The following is a 15,245-nucleotide window of genomic DNA, read 5'->3' on the forward strand; positions in this document are numbered from 1 at the left end:
GGGGAAAATCAGACACAGTTCTGAGAAGGCTCCCAGAGGCCCTGCGCCGTGAGGTGGCCCCAGCCCCTGGACCACACTGCTCCATCAGTCTGCTGCTGCCCACCTGCATGGCCCCCAGCCCTCCAGGCCAGGAGGGAAAGGGACCCCGTATGGAGGCGCTCTTACCCACTACCCACTGGTGCCTGGAGAAGCAAAGGGTTCTAGGCTGGGTATTGGTGCCTATTCCACAGCGGGGCAGGGCCACTCTTCGAAAGATGTTACAATCCAACTGCCAGGAACCTGCTGGGTCCTGTCTGTGTTCTAAGAATTTTCTGCATCCCAGAGGGGGTCAGGATCATTGGTCTCTGACTCTATAGCAATGTAATAAAACTGACAGAAGCCACAGACCAAGGCCTGGGTCAGCAGTCCTGACTCCCCACCCAGTCCCAGGGGGCTCCAGAAAATAAACTAGGCATTGGAATCCCAATATGGGGGCAACAGTCTGCTTCAAGCTGTAAGGGAAGGGCTGGGAGAGGCTCCCACCACCTATGCTTCCCCTTGGTCCACACACACACACACATGGGGTTGACCGCACAACCCCATGGTAACCCTCGTCCACCGTTCCTCCCTGCAGAAGCCCCAGTGCTCTCTGTAATGAAGAAAGCGGGAGAGAAGTTGGCCTCCTCCAAGCTTATTCAGACCTCAGAATAGTCCTCCTTCTTTACCACCTCCTCTTCCTGTGGTCCCTTAGCTCTGGAAACAGTTCTGTGCAGAATGAATCTTTAGGAAGCCTCTGCTCAGAGGCACCTACAACTTTGTCTCTAGAAAGACGGCAAGTAGAGAACAGCTTTCTAAAGATGTCCAACTCATTCTGAACACAAAGTAAGCCATTTGGTCTGTGTAACACCTCAACCATCTTCCGGCCCCCATTCTGAAACCACCATGCGATACCAGAGAAAACATTCTGTTTTGAGGACTCACCAGCAGCAGCATACCCTCTGGACCAAACTGCCTGCTCAGAAGCCACGAGGTAGAGTTCTTGGGCCCCGGCACAGCTATCCGACAGCCTAGACATTACAGGATGCGGTGTTAGAGTCTGTAGTGAAAGAAATGTCAGACCCCTGCAATATCCAATCACTCCATAGCGCCTGCTCTCCCGAGAGGGTAGAAGCCAAAGAAATGGTCCTGAGACTGCTTCCCGCTTGAGAAATGAGACAATCAGGGCCTTAGGTCTGAGTCAATCCAGGAGCACACACAGTCTCTTAAATGGGTCCAAGGTGAGCAGGGGACGTGTTCATACGTGGCCACCTTTAATGGCTCTGTCCCTACCTAGGCTTCTGGCTCTCAACCCTAAAGAGAGATGTGACCCCCGCACTCACCGGCCAAGGGATTTCCTCCAGGCTCTTCCTCCTACCTTTGTTCTTACTGATGTAGAACAGTTGCAATTTTGAAGTCGAACAGTAGAAAGGTGACAGCATCTGTGAAAAATGTTATTGAAAAATGTAGCTTCCTCCCGCTGGTGCACACCCAGTTTCTTCCTCTCTGCCCGGAGCCTTCTCCTGGGCAGCCCACCATGCTTTCTCACTTGGCTTCTCCCCAAGACACCCCCTCTCACATCAGAGGGAGGGGTTCCCAGGCCTGACCCTGGTTGCTGGCACACCACAGCCCAGACCCCTGCTCTTGGAGCTGTTTAATAAAGTTAAGAAATAATATATAAAGGTATGCATTTTTACCATTATTATCCTGAGCAGAGAACCCTGCTTAACTGCTCCCTGACAGCCGACTGATTTCCAATCTCGGTTTTATATTACATTTGCACAGCATAAGCTTTTCCCTAGGTCAGCATCACCAAAGTGTATTCCTCCAAAGAGAGGGATTTCATGGCTTGAATATACCTATTCGTTTGCATAGTAGATGCTCCTACAAGTTTCACATGATTATTCATATTCTAACTTCTCATAAAGCCAGTTTTACTGGCTTTCACCCATATCCCATAACATCTATAAGCATCTCTGAGAACAAGAGTTCTGGAGAATACACTTTGGACAATGCTGTCCAAAGATTGCAAGTTGTACATTCTTTCAATCTATCCCTAGAGAACTTTGTGAGGTCCTTCCTCAACTTGGGTGAACAGAGTGACCAAAAGATTTCTTATTGAACACCTGTTACTCCTCTCTTTTTTTCCTTTCTGTAGTTAAATCTTGCTCACAGTCACACACTAATATAAATTAAAGCCACACTGAGATATCACCAGATACCTATCAGAATGGCCAAAACAAAAAAACAGTGACAATATCAAATCCTTGTGAAGAGGAAGAGAAACAGAATTACCTCTCCGTTCACTGCTGGTGGAAATATAAAATGTGGCAGCCATTCAGGAAAACGGTTTGGCAGCTCCTTATGCAACTAAACATGCAACACCATACAACCCAGCAATTGTACCTGTGGGCATTTATCCCATAAAAATGAAAACGCATATAAACACGAAAACCTGCACATGAATGAGCACGGCCGCTTTACTTGTAACAGCCCACAACTGAAAACGGCCCAGAAGTCCTTCAGCGGGTGAAAGGTTAAACAAATGATGGTACCTGCATACTGAGGAATGCTACTCAGCAAGAAAAAGGAATGGGCTATTTTTATACAATAAAGTGTGGATGAATCTCAAGAGAATTATGTTGAGTAAAGGAAAGGCAATCCCCCTAAATTATGTATGGCATGATTCCATTTATATAACCTTCTTGAAATGACAAAATTACAGAGATGGAGAAGAGATTAGCGATTACTATAGGTTAGAGACAGTAGGGGCTGGGCAGTGGGGGGAAACAAAGAACCCTTGTGATGAGCAGCTGTTTTATATCAGGACTGTGAGAGTGGACACAAGAGCCGACATATGTGATAAAATTGCATAGAACTAAACACACACACACACACACACACAGACACACACAAATGAGTACATGTAAAACTGGGGAAATCTAAATAAGATTGGTGGATTTTACCAACATCAATATACTGACCGTGATACTGTACTTTAGCCTTGCAAAATGTTACCATTGGGGAAACCGGGCAGAGTACCCGGGATCTCTCTGCATTGCTCTTTAAAATTGCATGTGAATCTACAGTTATCTCAACTTGAGGGCAGAGACTATATAAAAGGTTAAATGTACAGATGAATTTTTCATGCCTCCAATGTAGGCAAGGTGGTATTTCATAACCTACTGATATGCTAGTTCTGTCTCTTCTAGGAGAAAACAAGAAATAATGTTAATTATAATGAAGGGATTCTTGTTAGACAGGGGAATTTCTCCCAGTCAGAATGCTAATGACCAGAGGCTCTGCAATCTCCCTCCGGGGATGGGACACAAATTTGCGCAGCATTTGCTGTTTTCCTGGGAGGCCTTCCACAAACTACTAGCCCCCCCCACCCCCGCTGCTCTCTGCTTCACAGCACCCGTCTGTGCCATTCTGTATCACATACTGTTTATAAACTCCATCATCTTGTCTGTCTCCCATGCAAAGTGAGCTCTGTGGGAGAAGGATTTTGCTATACTGTTGAATACCATGTGGCCCGATACAAACATGATCAAAATTCAGTAATTTTAAAAACAAAATATCTTAAAAGTAGTACAGAATCCTGTCTTTGGAAAGCTTTCCCTTGTTATCTTCATGGGGACAGGGAGATGGGTGAGATGACCTCACCGGTCCCTTTCACTAGAAGAGTCAGTGGTCCTCTTTGTTCACAGCTGTTTCCTGTATCAGGGACTTCACAATACTGTTCCCTAATCTGGGAAGAGTTTCCCACCAACACTTAGTTATTTGGGGGGTTCTTTTGAAAGCTTTATTTGGGTAATCGACACATAATAAACTGCATGATTTAAAATGTAAAAATTTGATAATTTCTACATATATATACACCCATGAAACCAAACCATAATCAAGCTAATGATATATATATACACACACATATATATGTGTGTATGTGTATAAATATATGTAATATATATTATATGGACATATGCTTATATAGTCTATGGATATATAAATGGATATATAATCACTCCAAAAGTTTCCTCAGCCCCACCCTGACATTCCATCCCCAGACAACCACTGATCTGCCTTCTGTCACTATAAATTAGTTTATATATTCTAGACTTTTATATAAATGGAAACCTACACTATATACTCTTTTATGTCTGGCTTCTTCCACTCAGGATAACTATTTTGGGATTCTGACATGTTGTTGCAGGTGTATCAATACTTCATTACCTCCTTATTGATGACTGTAGTCCATTGTACGAATATACCACAACTTATCCACTCACCTGTTAATGGACATTTGAGTTGTTCCCAGTTTTAGGCTACTACAAACAAAGTTGCTATGAACGTTCAGTAAAAGCCTTTGCTTTTAATTCTCTTAAATGAATACTAGGATGATAATGGCTGAGTCCTATGGTACCTGTGTCACTTTTTTTTTTTTTTTTGCCGTACCCGGGCCTCTCACTGTTGTGGCCAATCCCATTGCAGAGCACAGGCTCCGGATGCACAGGCTCAGCGGCCATGGCTCACGGGCCCAGCCGCTCCGCGGCATGTGGGATCTTCCCGGACCAGGGCACGAACCCATGTCCCCTGCATCGGCAGGCGGACTCTCAACCACTGCGCCACCAGGGAAGCCCTTGTGTCACTTTTAAAGAAACTGTCAAACATTCCATAGGGAATGCATGTTTTATGTTCCCACCAACAGTGTATGAAAGATACAGGCCTTCCATATCCTCGTCCGCACTTGGTATGGTCAAGCTCTTAAATTTTAGACATTCTAATAGGGCTGTAGTTGTATTTCATTGCAGTTTTAATTTGTGCTTTCATTTCGCTAATAACAAACAACGCTGAACATCTTTCCACGTGTTTTTCTGCAGCTATATATCTTCTTTGGTGAAGCACATGCTCAAATCTTTTGCCTATTTTTTAATTAGGTTGTTTATTTTCTTAATAAAGAGATTTTATATATTCTGAGTACCAGTCCTTTAATAGATATGTGCTTTGCGAATACTTTTTCCTTGTGGCTTGCCTGTCTTAGTGGTGTCTTTAGATCAGAAATACTTAATTTTCGTGAAGTCTATTTTAACAATTTTCCTTTCATGGATCATGCTTTTGATGTTGTGTCTAAGAAATCTTTGCCCGTCCCAAGTTTAAGAAGATTTTTCTCCTTAGTTTTTTCCTAGATGTTTCATAGTTTTAAGTTTTACGTTCAAGTTCTATGATGCATTCTGAGTTAATTTTTGCATGTAGAGCAGAGAATGGATCAGAGTTCTTTTAAATACGGATATCCCATTGTTCCATTACTATTTGTCAATATTGCCTTTGTACCTTTGTCAAAAATCGAGGGACAACTTCCGGTTTCCAGTCACACATGTTAGGGGCTTGGAAGTCATCAATCCCAACCTCACAACAAGAAAAAATGCTAACAAACTAAAAACCAACTGCTCCTCTTAGATCTGTCAGAGAATTGAGGTCAAAGGACAAATCGCAGGGCTTCCCTGGTGGCGCAGTGGTTGAGAGTCCGCCTGCCGATGCAGGGGACGCGGGTTCGTGCCCCGGTCCGGGAGGATCCCACATGCTGCGGAGCGGCTGGGCCTGTGAGCCATGGTCGCTGAGCCTGCGCATCCGGAACCTGTGCTCCGCAACGGGAGAGGCCACAGCAGTGAGCGGCCCGCGTACCGCAAAAAAAAAGAGGACAAATCGCAGTGACAGGTGCATACAGAGAAACAGAACTTACAGGAGCAAACACCCTAGCTGGAGCCCAGTAGGAACACTTAAGGGATAATTAACTAATTTCTGCAGACGGAGCTGTGGTCTAGCTTGAGCGATTAAAAGCTCCTGGGAGCCCAGTCTTAGGCAAGCCCCCTACACCTTCATCAGTTTACCCTCCAGGAACCCCATGAAGTTCTCAGGGCAAAGATCAGAGAAAAATCTCCTCACACTTTCAACTGGAGAGCAGTAATCATCTTGTAACATGCCCAGAGTTCTCTCTCTCTCCTTAACAAAGGTCTGCCTTCAAGGGAGACTATTCCACCAGAGCCTGACTGAGCTGGGAGAAGCAGTATGCCCAACACCAGCCCCTCTGGCTGTCAACGTGGTGACGGGAAAACCGAACTCCAGCCTCCTCTAGCTTTCCAGTCCTGCCTGAGAGGGCACAGGGAGAAGCTGAGAAGCAGTCATGAAGGTCATTGCCCAGAGGTACAGGCTCACGGTCACATGATTATGACTGAGACACAGTCAGGTGATCACAGAATGCTTCCCCTCCCCGCTTCACCCACACATTACCACCGTCTCATTAGGGCTCCTGCGTAATAAAGGGACTGCAGCTAAAAGAACTGTGGACTTCATTAAAATTTTCAACTTTGCTCTGCAAAAGACTCTGTGAAGAAAATGAAAAGACAAGACAGACTGGGAGAAACGGCTTGCAAACTACATAACTGCTAATTGACTAGTATTCAAAACATACAAAGAACTCTTAAAACTCAACTTTCAAAGCTCAATAAGAGAATAAGCCAAATTAAAAATGAGCAAAAAACCTGGACAGACACCGCAGCAAAGAAGATATACAGATGGCAAGCAAGCATATGAAAAGGTATTCCGCATCCTATGTCATTAGAGAAATGCAATGAGATACCACCACCACCTATTAAAACAGCAAAAATCCAAAACACTGACAACACCAAATGCTGGCAAGGGATCTGGAGCAACAGGAACTCTCATTCATTGCTGGTGGGGATGCCAATAATGGTAGAGTCACTTTGGAAGATGGTTTGGCAATTTCTTACAAAGCTAAACACACTCTGACCATGCAATCCAGCAGCCACACGCCTTGGTATTTGCCCAAAGGAGCTGGAAACAGATTGACACAAAAATCTGCACACAAATGTTTGTAGCAGCTTTATCCATAATTTCCAGCAACCCAGGTGTCCTTCAGTAAGTGAATGGAGAAACAAACCGTGGCACATCGTACAATGCAATGTTATGCAGCACTAAAAAGAGATGAGCTATCAAGCCGGGAAAAGACATAGAGGAACTTAAATGCAAATTTGTTATGAAAGAAGCCAATCTGACAAGGCTATATACTTGTGTGATTCAAATTATATGGCATTCTGGAAAAGGTAAAACTATGGAGACAATAAAAAGATCGTGGGGAGGGATGAATAGTGGAGCACGAGGGATGTTTAGAGCAGTTAAACTTCTCTGTATGATACTGTAATTGTGGATATATGACATTTTGCATTTGTCAAAACCCATAGAACGTGCAACACAAAGAGTAAACCCTAATATAAACTATGGACTTCGGTTAATAATAATGTATCAGTATTATTTTAATCAATATTGTTATAATCAATTATAACATATTAACTACACTGATGCAAAATGTTAATAATAGGGGAAACTGGGGGTGGGAAGGTAGCATGAGGATATATAAGAGTTCTCTGTAGTTTCTGCTTGATTTTTCTGTGAACCTAAAACTTCTCTAAAATCTCTAAAAATACAGTCTGTTAATAAATAAAATTTAAAATCTATTGACTGTATATGTCATACATGTATGGATCTATTTCTGGACTCTATTACATTCCATGATCTATTTGCATCCCTTGAGTTCAATGCCGCATTGTTAACTTTATAATAAGTCTCAAAGTGTGTTCAAGGATTAATTCAAATTTATTCTTTTTAAGGTTTATTTTTACTATTCTAGATCCTTTATATGTCCAAGTGAAATTTTTTTTTCAAATGGGACCTAATTAAACTTAAAAGCTTTTCCAAGTGAATTTGTAAATCAGTTTGAAACTTTCTACACAAAAAGCCTTCTGGGATTTTGATTGGGATTGCATTGAATCCGTCGATCAATTTGGGGAGAACTGACATTTTCACAATGCTTGGTCTTCCAATCCATAAACAAAATATAGCTTTCATTTAATTCCTCTTTAATTCTGTCTCAGCTTTGCTTTGTAATTTCAGTGTAAACATCTTGCACATCTTTTGTTCAATGTATCCCTAGGCATTTCTATTTTGTGATTCAATTGTAAATGGTATTTTCATTTTAATTTTGATTGTTGCTAGCATATAGAAATGTAATTGATTTTTAAACACTGATCTTATACCCTGCAACCTTACAAAGTTCCCTTATTAGTTCTAGTAGCTTTTTTGTAGATTGCATGGGATTTTCTACATAGACAAGCATGTGTTCTATAAATAAAGACAATTTACTTCTTCCTTTCCAATCTGGGTGACTTTCATTTTTTTCTTGCCTAATTGTACTAGCTAGAACCTATAATATAATGCTGAATAGAAGTGGTTGAAAAGGACATCCTTATCTTGTTCCTGATCTTGAGGGAAAACACTGAGTCTTTCAACATTAAGAATAATGTTAACCGAAGAGACTTGTAGATTGCCTTTATCAGACTGAGAAAGTTCTCTTCTAATCCCACTTTGCTGAGAGTTTTTATCATGAATGTATATTAAATTTTGTCAAATATTTTTCTGCATCTATGGAAAAACTCATATATTTTTCCTTTTTTAATGGATTAATAACATGGATTTTCTAATGTTAAATCAAACTTTCTCATTCCTAGGATAAAATCAACTTGGTCTTGGGGCATTCTTCTTTTTACTTTATTGTTAGATTGAATTTGCTAACATTTTATTAAGCATTTTTGCCTCTAAGTTCATGATGTATGTTTGTCCATAATTTTTTCTTGTAATGTTTTTACCTAGTTTTGATATCAGACTAATACTGACCTCATAATAGTAGTTATCAAGTGCTCCCTCCTCTTCAGTTTTCTAAAGTAGTTTGTCTATAATTGGTATTTTTCTTAAAATGTTTGGTAGAAGTCACCCAAGAAGACTTCAGGACCTGTAGTGTACTTTGTGGAAGGTTTTTAATTACAAATTCAATTTTAAAATAGATATAGGGCTATTCAAGTTATTTTTCTTGAATGAGTTTTGGTAATTTATATTTTTCAAGGAAATTGTCCATTTCATCTGAGTTGTCTAATTTGTTGACATAAAGCTCTTCATACTATTGTCCTATTCTTCTAACATCTGTAGGACCCAGTGGGCTATCAGCTCTCTCATTCCTGATATTGGTAATTTGCATATTCTTCTTTTTTTATTTACTAGTAAGTCTGGCTAGCGTTTCATCAATTTTATTGATCATTTCAAAGAAACAACTTTGGGGGGTTTTTTGTTCTATAGTTTTCTGTTTTTTATTTCATTCATTTCAACTCTGATCTTTATTATTCCTTTTCTTCTGGGTTTAAGTTGCTCTTCTTTTTCTAATTTCTCAGGGTGAAAGCTGACATCAGTGATTCAACACCTTTCTTCTTTTCCAATGTAGGTGTTTATTGCTATAAACACCCCTCAATGTACTGCCTTAACTGCATCCCACAAGTTTTGATGTTCTGTGTTTTTATTTTTATTCAGTTTAAATTAATTTTTAATTTTCATTTTTATTTCCATTTTGACCCATTGCTTACTCAGATGTATGTTATTTTGTTTCCAAATATTTAGGAATTTTCCAGAAATTTTTCTGTTACTGATTTCCAATTTAATTCAATTATACTCAGAGAACTACTTTGCATGAATTGAATCCTTTAAAATATATTGAGACTGTTTTATGGCCCAGAATATGGCATATCTTGGTCAATATTCTATGTGCACTTGAAGAGAAATGTATTCTGCTTTGTTAGATGAAGTGTTCTATAAATGTAAATTTTAAGGTCAAGTAGGTTGATAGTGTTTTCCAAGTCTTCTTTAAAATTAGTCATTCTGCCTACTTGTTCTGTCAATTATTGACAGAGGGTGTTGAAATTTCTGACTATAATGTTAGATTTGTGTATTTCATCTAGCAGTCCTACCTATCAGTGTATACTTAATGTATTTTGAAGCTCTGTTATTAGGTGCGTATACATTTAGATTTATAAAGTCCTCTTGAACTGACCTTTTTATTATGAAGACATGACCCAATGTATCCCAGTAATATTCTTTACTCTGAAATCCTTGTTAATCTGATCATAATGTAGCAATCCAGCTGTCCTGTCATTAGTATTATCATGGTATATCTTTTCCCATCCCTCACTTGCAATATGTTTGTGTTCTTACACTTAAATTGGCTTTCTTCCAAGAAGCATAAAGTGTGTCTTATGTTTCAAGCTGATATTCTCTGCCTTTTAATTAAAGTATTTAGACCATTGACATTTATATGATTGAATTTAAATTTATTTGTTTTCCATTTGTTCCACATTATATACAATGTGTCCTTTTCCTCTGGTTGCTTTAAAGTGTTCTTTTTATAACTGGTTTTAAGCAAACTGATTCCGTGTTTTCATGTAGTTTTCTTTGTATTTAACTTCTTGAATCTGTGGATTCATTATTTCCATTAATGTGAACAAAATTTTGTCGTTATTTATTCAATTTTTTACCATGCGCCCTCTTTTTGAGGGACTCCATTATGCAGCTATTTGGCCATTTGAGTCACCCCACAGCTCATTAATGGTCTATTTTTTTTTCTTCAGCACTTTTCTGTGTTTTATTTTATATAGTCTCTATTATTATGTCCTTAAGTTTCTAATTTTTTCTTCCACAATATTTAATCTGTCATTGATCCCACCTAGTGTATTTTTAAATCTCAGACACAGCAACCTTCACTTCTAGAAGTTTTTGTGTCTTTTTTAATATTTTTTCTGTGTCTACTTAATGTGTTCTATCCTTTCTCCACCTTTTTGGGTATGCAGAATACAGTCACAATTACTGTTCTGATGTCCTTTCCTATTAATTCTATCATCTGTGTCACTTCTGTGTCAGTTTTGGTTGATTGATTTTTTTCTCATTATGGGTTTCATTTTCCTGTTTCTTTGCGCATCTAGTAATTTTCTAATGGATGCCAGACATTGTGATTTTACCTTGTCATGTGCTAGATATTTTTGTATCCTTATAAATATTCCAAGTTTGGATTTTAGAATATGGCTAAGTTACTTGAAAACATTTGACCCTTTCAGAACTTGGTTCAAACTTTGTTAGGTGGAAAACAGAGCTGCATTTAGTGTAGGAGTAATCTTCCCCACTGTTGAGGAAGACTCTTCTTAAAACTCTTCCTGATGCCCCTTAAATTATAAGATTTTCTACCATGGATTTGGGAAACAGGCAATACTCTAACCCTATGTGATGTTCAGTTATCATTTTTCCCTAATCCTTTCAAGGTGATTCTTCCCCCAACTTTGGATAATTTTCTCATGTGCATGGCCTGATCAGTACTCAGCTGAACACTTGAAGGGGACACCCTCTCTGTGCAGGTCTCTCCTCTCTGGTGGTCTTCCCTGATAATCCTAGCTGTCTTGGCTTTCCTGCACTCCCAGCTCCACCTTCTCAACTTAGGAAAGAAACTGTCCTGCCTGGCTTCCTCTCATCTGTATCATGACCTGAAAACATTTTCCAGACAGTAAGCTGGGGCAATTGTAGGACTCCCCTCATATGCTTCCTACTTCTTCATGATCGCTGCCTTTTGTTGCTTGATGTTCAAAGCTTATGTTTACCTTAGAGTAATATCTTTACCTAACATTACAGTTAAAGAGGGAACTGGCAGGTCAGCAAATTTCTCTGGTCAATATTGGATCCCCTTGCATCCTCATTCATGGGCTGGAGCCTGAGAAACAAAGAGTCAGTGAACCCCTGTGTTCATCTAGTGAATGCTATTTGAGATTGAAGATTCAAGGAAGAACCTACACCTATGGAGAAGAAAGATGGGTAAGTCCAAAACTCCTAATTTCCTTGTGGGTTATGAAAGATTCCCGATCCAAGAAAAAAGGAGGGTTTTACCAACACCTGGACCACCTTTATTTAATATTTTCCCCTAAATAAACCACAGGTTCTGATAGAGCAAAACTGTCGGTCTTACAATGATATCCTAGCTTCTAGATCAGTGTCTGGCATGTTGGAGAAACTTAGGAAATATTGGATAGATGGACAAATCTAAGCGTTAACCAGAAAATTCTCATACCCTCTAACCAATTTAGACAATGAACATATAGGGACAGAAAATGAAACCCAGGTCCAGCCTCACAGTTCTAGTCCATTTACCCCCCTTATTAGCTGGGCTCTAGGGAGCAGAACTGGACGATGAAAGGATGGATGACCTTTCATGCCACTTAGGGCCCCTCCCAGCATGTTACTGAAATTCTCTGCCAAACCCTAAAGCCTCAGGGCTCCTCTTAGCTCAGGAACATCTGTGCATTTCCTTAAATCCACTTCCAGATTTGATAAATATAAAAGGCAGAACAGTTGAGCAGCTCAAGGAAGTGAGTGAGGGGATAGTGGGTCCCTGTGCCCTGGAAATCTGGCACCATTGGACTGTACTAAATTAGGTGCAAAGAAGCCATCTGGCCAATTTAGTTTTAATCCCATCAAGTTTGTTGAAAAATATTCGCCAGTAGATTGAAAGTGAAGGGAGAAGTTTAAAGTAGTATAATTAGACGTGATGCCAGAAAGTCTTGTCATAAGCCATCCAAGAGCAAGGAAGGAAAATAAAGAAGAAATTGCAAATATAATTAAATAAATACACACAATAAGTGATAATAAACCCAAGCAGGCCTTGGCCTCAGCCCCTGCATTCTTCCAGGCGGTTCACCGCGCTGTGCGCCGGGCTGCTTGGCAGGCCGGGCTTAGCTGGGCTGGGTTCAGCAGTGCTCAGGAATGCGATGGGGAGGAAGCTGCCAGGCGACCACAGCCCTGGCAGGTTGTCACAGAGAGGTTAGAAGGGACTGACAGATACCGCGTAGTGCCTTGTCTCTGGGCACCCTGTACCGTCCCAGGTGTACCTGGCCTCCAGGATGCACAAACTCACCACTTCCTCGCCCCAGGAAAAAAAGACAGGCTGCAGAAAGCATTTCTGGGGCTAAGCGTATGTGCCTGAATCATTCTGTATTTAATGACCACTATTCAGCAAGTGCCTTGCATTCCCTAATCTCTGAGAACCTATGCAGCAAAAGTTGACGTGGATTCCAGATTCTTGCATGTCTTGGGGCAGTGCCAGGAGACGCTGGAGATCCTGAACTTCAAGCGCTGGGATCACTGTAAGACCTCACACCAGCCAGGCGCAGACTTCAGGAGCAAATCGTCAAAGGCAGGAGCGAAGAAGGATCCCCTCCACTGCTCTACTCAGGAGCACATTCAGGACCAAAGCTCCCAATTAAACAGGAAGGTACCACCTTCTCCCTACTTCACTGGTTCTGCACCCTGCCAGACAGATGCAAGTGGAGCATTCCGTGCAGAACTGAGTCTATGGGGCGATCATGCTTGATGTAGCTAAAAAGAGCACCAGTCTTAGGGTCCAAAGGCACAAGCTTGTGTCTGGATCTATCACTTACTGACTCTGCAATCATGAGCAAGTCACTTAAGTCAATGAGATCAGCCTGTTCACGTACAAGATAGGATACCGTGTCCTACCGTAGTAAATCATAAAATGACATACAGATGTTAGCTGCTCTTACTGTTAAAGGCTCTTAGAAACTTGCTGGAAGTTTTCAAAGAAGGATACCTAGCAACTGGTGTACTCTTGGCTAAGAGTCGGGAGGATGGGTTCTGTTTCCTAATTCTGGGTGATCTTGCTTCACTTTTTTGAGCCCCTATCACTTCACCTATAAAATGAAAGGATGAGATTAGATACTACCGAAGGTCCAACACCAGCGTCCCAGTGCGTATAAGCAAAGTCCTCTTGGGAAGGTTGATGTATAACCCCGAGGACTGTGTGCCTACAGCTCAGAAAGCCCAAGTCCTGGAGCAGGGGTTGACTAACTGTGACCTACCGGGCCAAATCTAGCCTGCACCAGCTTTTTGAAATAGAGCTTTACTGGCACACAGCCATGCATATTCATTTACTGTTGCCTCAGAGTTGCCTCGGTGCTACAAGAGCAGAGTTGAGTAGCTCTGACCAAAACCACATGAAAGCAAAGCCTGAAATATTTACTACCTTACCCTTACAGAAAGTTTGCCATCTCCTGCTCTACATGTTTGCTGGATGGTTTCAACCAAAATATGAACCAAATCTTGCTGACATTCTTTTTTTTAAAAGACACAGTATGAAAAACTGAGTGACAATCTGAGATACTTTTATTTTAAATTACAATGCACTCCATGAGTGCCTAAACATAATACAATAATGATGAGAAACTTAGTCTGGGGAGGAAAAGGACATTTATACCTCATATAAATGGTACTGTTTTTCACTGGATGGAAAGTTTGAACAGACAGGATTTTTAGGTCATAAGAAATAAGGCCTACGTTATGTTCCAAAGAGAAATACAAATTTCTCTTGTAATTTCTCAGGTAAACTAGATGAGAGGAAGGCAGAATTAGTATCTGGAAGGAAATTAATCCTCATACTCATATACAAACCAACCCTACCCTGGAGTGGACACTTCTCAACATTTTCTCATCAACCCCTCCCTCCACTCACAGAGGGGTCAGAGGACGCTTCCTCCCATCCCTATTCTCCCCCCAACACAAACACACACACACACACACACACACACACACACACACACACACACAGCAAAAGCAGGAGACACTGAACTCTGAGCTCAACAGAAAGAAGGAAAGGAGGAAAAACTGTGCGTTCTTGAAACATCTGCAGTTTTAGAATTTGCAAAGCAGAAGCATGAACCCGAGAACTAGTACTTCATTATCCTGTAGAGGGGAGAGAGTCCCAGGCGTAGAGCTCCACCGCCACCGCCAACCCCACCCAACACAGAGTCTGAAATAAGAATATAATAGGAAGTAGTAAGAAGAGAGAGAAAGACAGGAATGCAGGCCCAGAGGTCCAGGCGGGTTCTCTCTGCAGGTTTAGCAGGGAGCGTCCTCCGCCTGGTGCAGTGCAAAATAACGCTAGTTCAGCATGGGATTATCTGCCGTGTGAACGTGGGTGTGGGTGTGAGGGTGTGTGGGTGTGCATTTGCTGTTCCTTTGCCTTCCGTATCAGTTATCTGCTGCTGTATAACAAGCCATCTGAATTATTTATTAGCTCACAAATCTACACATAATTAAGTAGGCTTCAGCTGAGCAGTCTCTCCTGGAATCATGCAACTACAGTCAGTGGGAGGGTCAGCTGGGAGCTGGGGGTGTAAGACGGCATCCCAGCCCTCCTGGTGGTTCATCTCACGTCTCAGCACGAGGCAGAGCAGAAGGAGGTGTCCGGCAGGCGGGGAAGGCAAGTCCCGATGCACAAGCCC

At 41.3% G+C, this 15,245-nt stretch overlaps 1 long non-coding RNA gene across 1 annotated transcript in view; it reads right to left on the reverse strand.

The window, feature by feature from the left end:
* Positions 1-861: 861 nt before the first annotated feature.
* The window catches only part of LOC113612786 (uncharacterized), a 53,713-nt gene continuing 39,329 nt past the window's right edge, over positions 862-15,245 (reverse strand). Inside the window, exons 2-3 of the long non-coding RNA XR_003429962.1 lie at positions 1,359-1,457; positions 862-1,046 (exon numbers count right to left, since the gene is read on the reverse strand). This is a non-coding gene — a long non-coding RNA (uncharacterized LOC113612786). The remainder of the gene's footprint in view (positions 1,047-1,358; positions 1,458-15,245) is intronic.

Source organism: Aethalodelphis obliquidens, unplaced genomic scaffold (genome assembly GCF_003676395.1).
Source record: "Aethalodelphis obliquidens isolate GAN/ISIS:26980383/991018 unplaced genomic scaffold, ASM367639v1 scaffold82, whole genome shotgun sequence".
NCBI lineage: Eukaryota > Metazoa > Chordata > Mammalia > Artiodactyla > Delphinidae > Aethalodelphis > Aethalodelphis obliquidens.